The sequence below is a fragment of the Trachypithecus francoisi genome, unplaced genomic scaffold (genome assembly GCF_009764315.1).
Source record: "Trachypithecus francoisi isolate TF-2019V2 unplaced genomic scaffold, Tfra_2.0 Contig00359, whole genome shotgun sequence".
NCBI classification, from domain to species: domain Eukaryota; kingdom Metazoa; phylum Chordata; class Mammalia; order Primates; family Cercopithecidae; genus Trachypithecus; species Trachypithecus francoisi.
The window spans coordinates 88157-98669 of NW_022680590.1; positions in this window are offsets into that span (position 1 = coordinate 88157).

Sequence of the window (10513 nt, forward strand, 5' to 3'; positions counted from 1 at the left end):
TTCGAGACCACTCCGGGCAAAATGGGGAAACCACATCTCAAGGCCTCCCAGAGGTGGGATCAGCACTTTCACCTGCCCCCAGCTCCAGCTCCAGCTCCAGCAGATCTAGAGAAGTTTGGTGAGCAGCTGGGGGAGCCCACAACTTAGGGTTTCCTTTGTTTCTGTCACTGTTTGTTTACGTCTCAAGTCACTGGGGCATCCTCGGAGCTTGCCTTGGCTTCACTGCAGTAGGACGGGTCTCGCTGCTCCCAGTGAAGAACCCCTCCCGGGACCTGACATAATACGCCTGGGACACAGTGGCGTCATTTCATCCAGTCTGGGATTCAAGTGGCTCTCAAGAGTGGAGCTACCTGGAATGCTTTTGACAGCCAGTTACAGCTTTTTTGCAACCTGGGCACCCACACCATTTGTAGTGCCTCAAAACAATGTAATGTGGGATGATGGGCTTTAGCTCTTGACTGTGCTGGGGTCCCAGATACCCAGAACCTTCCTAACATACACACTTCTGGATTGGAAAGCACCTGTGCCCTCAGCGTTGCAGGCAGGATTTGTGGAACTGGACGGGATACTTCTCACATTAAGACCTAACACTTGCACCCCCCACCCCTGTGTCCTGGCATGGGCAGCTCTGCCAAGAGGCTCTCTTGACAGGGGCAGAAGACCTTCTATCTCATCAGGCTGACCTCAGCCAACATCTCCCTGGATGAGCTCTGGTGTCTGCCTTTAACCACAGCTAAGATGTTCTTTGCCGACTAGGTCCACAAATGCTACAAGTGCATCATCAAGCAGGACCAGACCCTTTGCATTCCCTCAGGTGAGTGCAGGCAGCTTTGGGGATCCTGTCCTAGGGCTTGCCAGCCCTTATCAAGGTTACTGCCCTGTCCCTCATGTTGTGTCCCCACCGTGGGGTCTCTTGGCATCCCTGGCACGCCTGCTCCCTTGTCCAGATCTTAACGCCACCCCAGCCCAGTCCCTGCAGAGGGGCCAGCAATGGGGCTTCTGTTGTCTGGTCAGCATGGGCACTCCTTACCACCGAGGCCACCTTGCAGCTGCACAGCAAGGCAGCCCCCTTCACAGCCTGGCTGGGCTCACTGTGACTGAGCCCGTGGCTGGAGACCCAGCTCAGGGAGCCTTGTGTGGGGACAGCAGCTATGGCATCAGAGCCAGTGAGGGAGGAGGGCGCTAGCTGCTAATTAAGGCAATATTAGAGGACATTTTGAGTCTGTACTGAGGGGGAAAGCCCGTTGTGAGCCGCTGTGTGCCCCTAGATGACGTTAGAACAAATCCCAGACATCCCGCTGTTTCATTAAATATTCCACTCTTTCTGAAGGGCTTCCGTTCCTTCTAAAGTAACACAGCTGTGATACTGTTCTCACACCTCAAACGATGAACAATTAACAGCAAGTCCCTAGTATCATCGAATAGCTAACTTGTGTTCAGATTTTTGAATTGTTTTATAAGGTGTTTTGTTTTTTGTTTTTTTCCATTTTAAATAAGTATCAAACTGAGGCCCTCACATTTTAATGATTTATAAGCTTCGGAATCTTCTGTAATCTCTGGGTCCCTCCTCCCTCCGTCAGCTTCCTCACAGTCACAGCTATTTAGGAAAGAGCTGTAGATTTCCCAGGATCTGGCCCAGACTCCATCTCTGAGGATAACCAGGGGTCCAGTCCTAGCTCTGGGGGTGATGCAGCTGCCCTGGCCTTGTCTTCTGACCATGGGTGTGGTTGGGAGGCCAGGTAGCTGGACGCAGGCTGGGGCTTCCTCTCTCTGAGGACTGCCCTCATGTGGCCTGAGCGAGTCTCCTGAGCTCTGGGCCTCCGTTTCCCTGTCTGGTTCAGGGCTGGACTGAGTAGTCTGTACTGCCTCGGATGCAACCTCTCCCCGAGTCCCCTTCTATGGGGGCTGGGGTGGTGCCAGGGCCAGAGAGCTTCTCCCAGGGAGGCCCCAGGCTGCTGCTGAACCTGCAGAGGTGGACAGGGCACCAAGGCACGGGCGGGCAGGAGCTGGAGCCTGGGCTGGGCCAGGGAAGGCCTGTGCTGGTCTCTGCCACTCCCTGATCTGGAGCCATGAGAAGCCCATTCATGGGCGCTAGGTCGGGTGCCAGCCACTCCTGTCTCTCTCTCAGGCTGGATGTACGCCACACTCACCCCTGTGGACTGCCTGGCCCTCGCAGGACATTTCCTCCACAGCCTGAGTGTGGAGATGCAGAGGAGGTAGTGCCTGCTGCACTGTCTGCCCTCAGGCTCCACAGGGCTGCGTCCTCCTTCTAGCGGGGTTGGTGCCCGACACCTTGGGCCAAGCACTGGCTGACGATCATGCTTGTGGGTGATCTGGACCGTCAGCCTTGGTGGGCCTCTTCTTGACGTGGAGGGAAGGAGAAGGTGGGCTCTGGTATGGTGCAGGCCAGCCCCTCTAGGGACCTGGCTGCTGGACGGTCATAGTCACCCTTGGTGAGGTTGGGGTTGCTTAAAAGGCTGCTCTCTTCTCTTCTTAGGCACCAACAGAGCTCTCATGGGCACCGAGGCCTGCAGCCACCCGGGACAATTGTCGCTGGTCCACATCAGCTATGCAGGGCCCAGTGGGGAAGACTGAACTGGTATGTCTGGAGCCTGGATCCACCCCCGCCATCGCCTGCTTGATGGTCAGTGCACTGAGAATGGCTCTTTGGTGGCTTCCAGAGCATATGAAGTGGAAAGAAGGTTGAAACTATGCAGCCTGACTCAGTTTCCTGACTTCTAAACTGTCTTCTGGTACATGGGGGAGCACCTGCTGGAAGCATTCAGATGTACCGGTCACTCCAGGGTGGGCATCCAAGCCTGAGGCTCTTGGCTGTGGGGGCAGCCAGACCTGGGTCAGGGTTGACTGTCTGGGTGTGAGTGCCGCCTTCCTCTGGCCTGAGCAAATTCCCTTGGGATTGAGCCTCCTGGGCCTCAGTTTCCTCATCTGTATAATACAGGAGCAGATTGAACAGGCTGAGTATTTCCTTCTGATTGGACTGTGCCTTGTTTTAGAATGAACACTGGGCTGTGGGTTGAGAGTGGGGAGTGTCCGTGGCCTCGGTGCAGGTATCAATCACATCTGCTCCACCGTCCACACTTGCCTCCATTGGGAAGGTGGGACCCTGGCTCTGTCACCAGCTGAGGAGTAGGTGTGAGTGGGCTCTGGGTCCCCTTAGGGTCCCTCAGGGCCATGGCAGCTGGACCGTAAGGCAGGCTTGTGGCTTGGTCCTGGCCCTCTGTGGACGTACTGTGGCATCCCTGGGCCACCCCTTCTGTCCCAGGTGCTGCCTGATTACACCCTCAGAAATGAGAACAGGTGGCTTCCAGCAGCCACCACCCTGTTCAGGTCTCCAGAGTCTGCCCAGCAGTGTGAGGGAGCCTACAGGAGGGTTTGCATTTATGTGTGATTTGCTTTATCAGTGTGCCCTTCACCAGAAGTTGGTCTTAGTTGCTCTTTTTTTTTTTTGGTTCTGATTGCAGCCAAGAGCTCTTTTATCCAGAACCCTAGTTTGAGAAGGAAAAATGGTCCTTAGTCATGGCTGGCCAGGTTTCAGTAAGATTTCCCCATTGCGCCCTAAATGTGGAGCCCTGAGCTTGACTCTGGCAGAGGGAAGTGCCCAGGATGGGAGCTTAGCCCTGCCCTCAGGGGACTCGTGCTGGGGGAGGGAATCAGGGTAGCACCTGGGAAGCCATCTTACAGGGCCAGCCTGACTACTGGCCAGCTAGGCCACCGTGGCCATGTCCTCTCTGCCTGGGCCCTCCTCTCTGAGGGGATGACAGTTTAGTTGGCCCCCAGGACTGGAAAACCCAGGGAGCTGTCGTGGCCCTAGTGAATCAGAGCCCTGGAGCCCTGCAGACCTGGAGCCCTCTCCAATGGAGGCCCACAGCAGGAGCGCATCCCCCAGCTGAGTTGTGCTTGGTCCCTCCACTGTGCCAAGGGGTGCCATGAGGTGGGAAGGGGTGCTTGGGGATGCCTGGTGTATGCCCGGGGACAGCCAGTCCACTGACTCAAATGTTAATCTCCTTTGGCAACAACCTCAGAGACACACCCAGGAACAGTACTTCACATCCTTCAAGCCAATCAAACTGACACTCAGTGTTAATCATCATAGGTGGTAATGGAGAATAGAAGTGATCTAGCTGGTATCTGCGGCTGCTACAGGAACGTTAAAAGGAATCAGTCACTCTGTCTAAATTGCTGAGAAAAGACTCCAGGAAAACAAGTATAGAGGCTTAATCAGATTAGGAGGCTCTTGGCCCAGAAGAAGCATGGCAGTGCTGGCTTGGCCTGCATGGAGCAATGAAGCTGACAGTGAGGTGTGTTTGGGGTCTGAACATAATTTCACAGTGGAGTCATCAGGGTTTACTGATGAATTGACTGTGGGGTGTAAGACAGAGGAGTCAAGGATGGTTTTCACTGAAAAAAATCCAGGAGGATGATGATACAGTTTGGCTGTATCTCCACCCAAATCTCATCTTGAATTGTAGCTCCCATAATTTCCATGTGTTGTGGGAGGGACCTGGTGGGAGACAATTGAATCTCGAGGGCTGTTTCCCCCATACTATTCTTGTGGTAATGAAGAAGTCTCATGAGATCTGATGGTTTTATAACGGGTTTCCCCTTTTGCTTGGCTCTCATTATCTCTTGCCTGCTGCCATGTAAGACATGTTTTTTGCCTTCCACCATGATTGTGAGGCCTCTCCAGCCACATGGAACTATGAGTCCCTTAAATCTCTTTTTCTTTATAAATTACTCAGTCTAGGGTATGTCTTTATCAGCAGCATGAAAACAGACTAGTACAGATGGCGCTGCCATCAGATGAGATGGGGAGGACCTCGGCAGAGGCAGATAATCAGGACTGAGTTATGAACATGGGAATTCAGTCTCACTTGTAGATCTTCTTATGGAGAGACCTGCTAGGCATTGTACATGTGAATCTGGGATTTTGGAGTTTGGCCTAAGCTGTTGTTTACATTTGGGAGTTGTGGGAGAATTTAAAGTCCAAGTGTGGAAGGTCAAGAGAAGTGCAGGCAGCCTCTGAGGTAGCCCCTGTGAACCTATCTTCTGATGTGTGTGGCCTGGTAGAATTCACTACCTGCTGAGGGTGGGTGGAAGCTGTGACCTGCCTTTAACTAACAGAATATGGAAAAGATGATGGAATGCACATGATTATATTACCTTGTGTTTTTACAGTTGTCACATTGTGAGTCTGCAGTGTCTTAAGAAGACTATCCCTTGGTGGTTTTGAAGAAGCAAGCTGCCTCGTTGTTTGAGCTCTCATTTGGAGAGGGCTACAGGGTGAGGAGCTGACAGCCAGCAGAAATGGGGGCCATCCCTCAGACAGCCTTCAGGGGACTGCATGCTGCCAACACCACGAGAGCTTGGCAGTGAATCCTTCCCCAGTCAAGCCTCAGATGAGACCACAGTCCCAGCTGACCTCTTGGTTTCAGCCTTCAAACTCCCAACTCAGAAAAACTGCAATAAAAGTAAAGACATTGTCAAAAGCTACTATGTTGTAGTAATTTATTATGCTGCAATAGAAACAAATTAAGAGAGTAAAGAAGGAGCCAAGGAGCGGATTTAAGAGCAGAGACTGGGTCCGCACATGGTGGCTCATGCCTGTAATCCAGCAGTTTGGGAGTCTGATGCAGAAGGATCTCTTGAGGCCAGGAGTTCAAGACCAGCCTGGACAACATAGTGAGGTCTCATGTCTACAAAAAATAAAAACAATGTAGCTGGGCATAGTGGCATGCGCCTGTAGCCCCAGCTACTCTGGAGGCTGAGGTGGGAGGATCACTTGAGCCCAGGAGTTCGAGGCTGCAGTGAGCTATAACTGCACCATTGCATTCCAGTCTGGGCAACAGAGCAAGACTTCATCTCAAAAGAAAAAGAAAAAGGAAAAAAAAGAGCAGTGACTGGGAACTTTCTTTGGAAGGGACACTTGGGCCAGGCAGTTTCACCAGGCCAGGTTCTGTGAGAAGACCTTTGGTGGCTTGGCCTGCAACCTCAGAGGATTGGTCAGAGAATGCCATGAGCCCTTCCTGTGCCACTTTGGATCAGCTCCAGTTGAATACCATAAACTGGGAGGTGAAGCCTACTGGCCGGATGCCTGAAAGCCAACCTCTCCCTTAGGGCTGCACATTGCATGCTGCAGCAGATTTGCTCTAAATAGAAAATGGAACATATGGATCGGGAGATAATGTTTCCTTATGAATAAGAGATCCTGCTGGGCTCCACTCCCCTTCAGATCAAAGGGCACCCTTCCTCCCTTTTCTATTCACCATCTTGCCTCTCACATCTGAAGCTGTAAGTCAAACCTTTGCCTCCAGTCAGTGTTCTCTGTGGTGATTTGCAATGAGATTTTTATTGTAATCTCAGAGTTTTTCATATTTGCCTTCCAAGTTGTAAAGGGCAGAAGCTTTCAGGCATCAATATTGACTGCCCAAGCAAGTGGCTTCTGGCTTCACTACTGGATTTCTAAAATGGCCGCTCTATTACCATGCCAACTCATTTTGTTGTTCCCTGGGGCTGCATCTTTTCTCATTGATGTAATATTTATAAACAACAGGAGAAGAGGCAATGCTCTTTCATTCATTCAACCAGCACTTGGTAAGCACCTGCTATAGACCAAACACAGTTCTTGACTCTGAGGTGCAAAGGAAAGTAAGACTTGCTCCATCCATGGGCACTGGCATCATCTTCCAAAGAATGGCTTTCCAGACAGTTTCAATTCCCGAAGAACTCACCCCAGAGAGGCAACACCAGGTTCTTTGCTTTTCTTCCCCCGATCACTCATGAGCACCCTGTCTCCATCAGCAAATAGGCAAGGAAATGAAAAGAGAACTCCAGTCAAACTAGCCCCTTTTACTACTTGACCAAAGAAGGCTTAGGTGGGAGGATCACTTGAACCCAGGAGTTAGAGCCTGCAGTGAGCTGATTGCACCACTGCACTCCAGCCTGTATAATAGATTCGAAAGATCTATTGTTTAAATCAATGAATCGGCCAGGAACAGGGTAGTGTGGCAAGATAATGGGATGATGGCAGCAAACGCACCATTGTTCCACCATGTAACTGAATGCAGGATGAGAAGATGCTGTCTTTTTCTAGAAGGAAGATGACTTTGCTGGATTTGGTAACCTCCATAAAGTGTATTCATGCAACTGTGGAATTAATGGATAATAAAACTAGACCCTTGAGATTTGATTGCATTTATAGAAATTGAAAAATGATTGTTGTTTGCAAGACAGCCGATATGTCTTCTAAAGGGCTCTAGCTCTGTCAACTTTAACACAGAGAGTAGTCAGAAACGTGGGCAGAACACTTTGTGCAGGGAGTCTCATTGGGTGCAATAGAAAGCCATTTGTTTTTTGCTGGGGGGCCGGGGGTGGTGGGTTGGGGTCAAAATTTTGTTTAAAAGGTCTTATTTAACATCTATTGATCCAGTATCCATCATGGTCCAGGCGCTGTCCTAGGTGCTGAAGATAAACCTGTGACTACAACCCACCCACTCCCCTCTCTCTCACTCCTTATAGTCCAGTGAGATGTATTTCCACTGATCTCTGCTTAAAATAAGATTCAAGAATAGCCTTAGTTGCTGCTTCTCCATTTTTCTGGGCATTCACAAATCCTTTGGTTTAGTATTGCATTTTGTCAAACTTGAGTCTATGCTTCCATGGTAGATGGGAGTTAGGGACCTGGAGGCGAAGAGACCTACTTTGCTTGTCAAAAGGACATCTTTGTTTCCTTTAGGTTTAAGGCATGAGTCATTTTTTAAAGATATGAGGAGGTCTTTAGTGTGCAGATGTGCAAGAATCCTGGAAGTCATGTCCTCTGCCTTAAAACTCAATTTAAACAGTCCCATTTGTCTTGCAAAACACAGTCCTGCACCAGTCTATGTACGTGTCTGGTGAACAACCAGCTGGAGACTCGGCATCTCAGAGATCTATTTTTACATAGTTAAAAAAATGCATAGGAATGATGTTCCTAAACAAAGCATGTTAAGTGTTTTGGACACACTTTAAATGAGATTATTACAGATGGAGAAACTGTTCCTGCCTTAATTAGAAAAAATCTTGGCGCTCATACTGGGAAACTAATTGGCACCATCAAAGCATTGAATGATTCCTAATTTTGCTACTTAGAGGCACACCTGGTGACTCACCTCTCAGTGTTACCCAAAGACTCGGGCAACGAAGATATAAAAAGTAACAGCTGCGGTGATGCAAAAGCTTGCGATGCACACAATGCTAAGAACATGCTCATAGGCTTAATCCTCCAGAGTGAACTTTGCCAGCAGCCTTGGTAGGTGACACAAGAAAGCTGTAGGCAGATGAGGGCGGAGTGACACACCCAAACAGAGGCAGCACCACCTTTATTCTTGCCGAGGAAGCATGCCCTGACCTGGGATGGAATTGAAGGTGGAACACTTTCCACCTGAAACACTCATGCCTTTTCACACAAAGGTAGTAAGACAAGAGGAGCATGGGTCATTGTGTGTGGGGAAATGAGACAATCTAGCCACTGTGACCCTCAAGGAAGAGAGGAAAGAAATAGGCAGGAGGGTCTCTATACTTTGACCAGGTAATTAGCAAACTGTAAAAGACACAAAGTCCTCCAAGGGGTTATCTGGATGCAGAGTCATGTGATCCCCCATCAGAGAGTCTGACCCAGGGGTGTGGGTGGACACCAGGGGTGAGGAGAGCAGGGCATCCTCATCACCCCCATAAGGAGGAGACTCTGATGCAGCCAGCGTCTGCCACCCTGTTTCCCAGTTCCACTTGGTGATGTTCCAGGGTCTTCAGGATGAAGACTAGACTCAAAAGTGAAGCAGTCCATGGTAGGAGGGAGCCACACAACCTTTCAAAACTCATTCTCAATTAAATGGAATTAATTTCGTGAGTCCCACCTGACACGCCAGCAGGATGGGTACAACACTGCCAATCTGTTGAAACAGAATATTCTCACCCAAAATGATGAATATAAAGAAGAAATGGCTTTTGCTTTGGGCCTAATGGGAACTTTCTATTTCTGAGGAATGCAAAACACGAATACAATGACAACCCACACACGCATGCGTGCACTCACATATACACAGACACCAAAGATTAACTCTTCTGTTCCTTATTAAAAGCTCTAATTGCTTCTCCACCCCTGTCTTAACTTACAGTTTTGGGGAAAATATCCCTCTAACAACCCTCCTACCTCCCCGACAAAAGCACTGCAAATTTCTTATCTGAAAACAGATGTTCGAGAGCTGGCTTTTCTCCCAGGAGAGTGTCTGTGGATGAATTTATTTCTCTGAATGAAGCCTTTGAGTAATTGGCACATTATGTAACTGCATGTCACTCTATCACTAATAAGGAAAGTTCTTGAAGCTGAAACTAGCCGAATAGCAGGGTGATGCCTTACCTACCTTCTCCTCTTCCATGGGGCTTTTCACAAAGTGTTGAAAAGAAAGGTTTATTGCCATTGAGCTGAAGACTTCAAAAACATTTTGCCAAAGTAGGGCACAGGTGACTTAACCAGGTCAAATGACATTTTAAAAGCTTATACTTAAGTACTGGTCCTCTTAGTAAATGTCCCTTCAGACTTCAAAAGGCATAAAAAGATTCAGAAGGAAATGGATTGAGCTCAGTTGGGAAGTGGAGGTGGGGTGCTCACCCCAACTCAGACTGCAGCGACCCAGATCAATGGCAGCCCTAAGGCGCAGCTGTATATTTGGGTTAAAGAGGGTTTTCTTAATTTTTAGATTGCTTGACTTTTTTTTTAAGTATTCCTTTTTTTTTTTTTTTTTTGGAACCCTAAGAGACTGTCTTGGCCAGAGACTAAGATGTAAGTGGTAGTAATTCATTTGTGATTCTGGGGAGAGGGAGAATGGAACAAGGAGGAAAGACGGGGAAGTATGGAGAGCCAAGACAAGGGCACCTTGTGGATGTACCCCTGCCCTCCACACCATCGCTGGGAACAGCTAGTTGCTAGGTTTAGTAGATAAAAATACAGGATGCCCAGTTAACTTTGAATTTTGGATAAACAACAAATGAAAATTTTAGTGTAAGTATATTTCATGCAATGTTTCTGATATGTTTATAACATAAAACATTTGTTATTTTTCTTATAATTAAGTTTATCTGGGTAACCTGTATTGTATCTGGCAATCCTAACCAGATAGAACCTTCTGAGAAGCCTCATGAGGTATCTCTTAGAACCCCCTGCTCAGAGTTGAAGGAGGAAGTATTCAACAACCTCTTCTCCATTAGTCACAAATACCACGTGGGGTGTTAACTCATGATAGGTCCTTTATGACAAGAGGTCACAGGACAGGTTTGCGGAGGGCTCCCCCATCCCAGTGGGCTTCAGAGAACCCTGGGGATGGAAGTTCAAGGTGTTCTGCAGGCCTGCAGTCAGGTGCTGTCAGGTTGTACCTGCACAAAGCTGGTCAAAGACTCAATGATCCTCACCACAGTGGCGGGAAGAAGAGTGAACCAAGAGGTATCCAAGAGGTATCTGAAA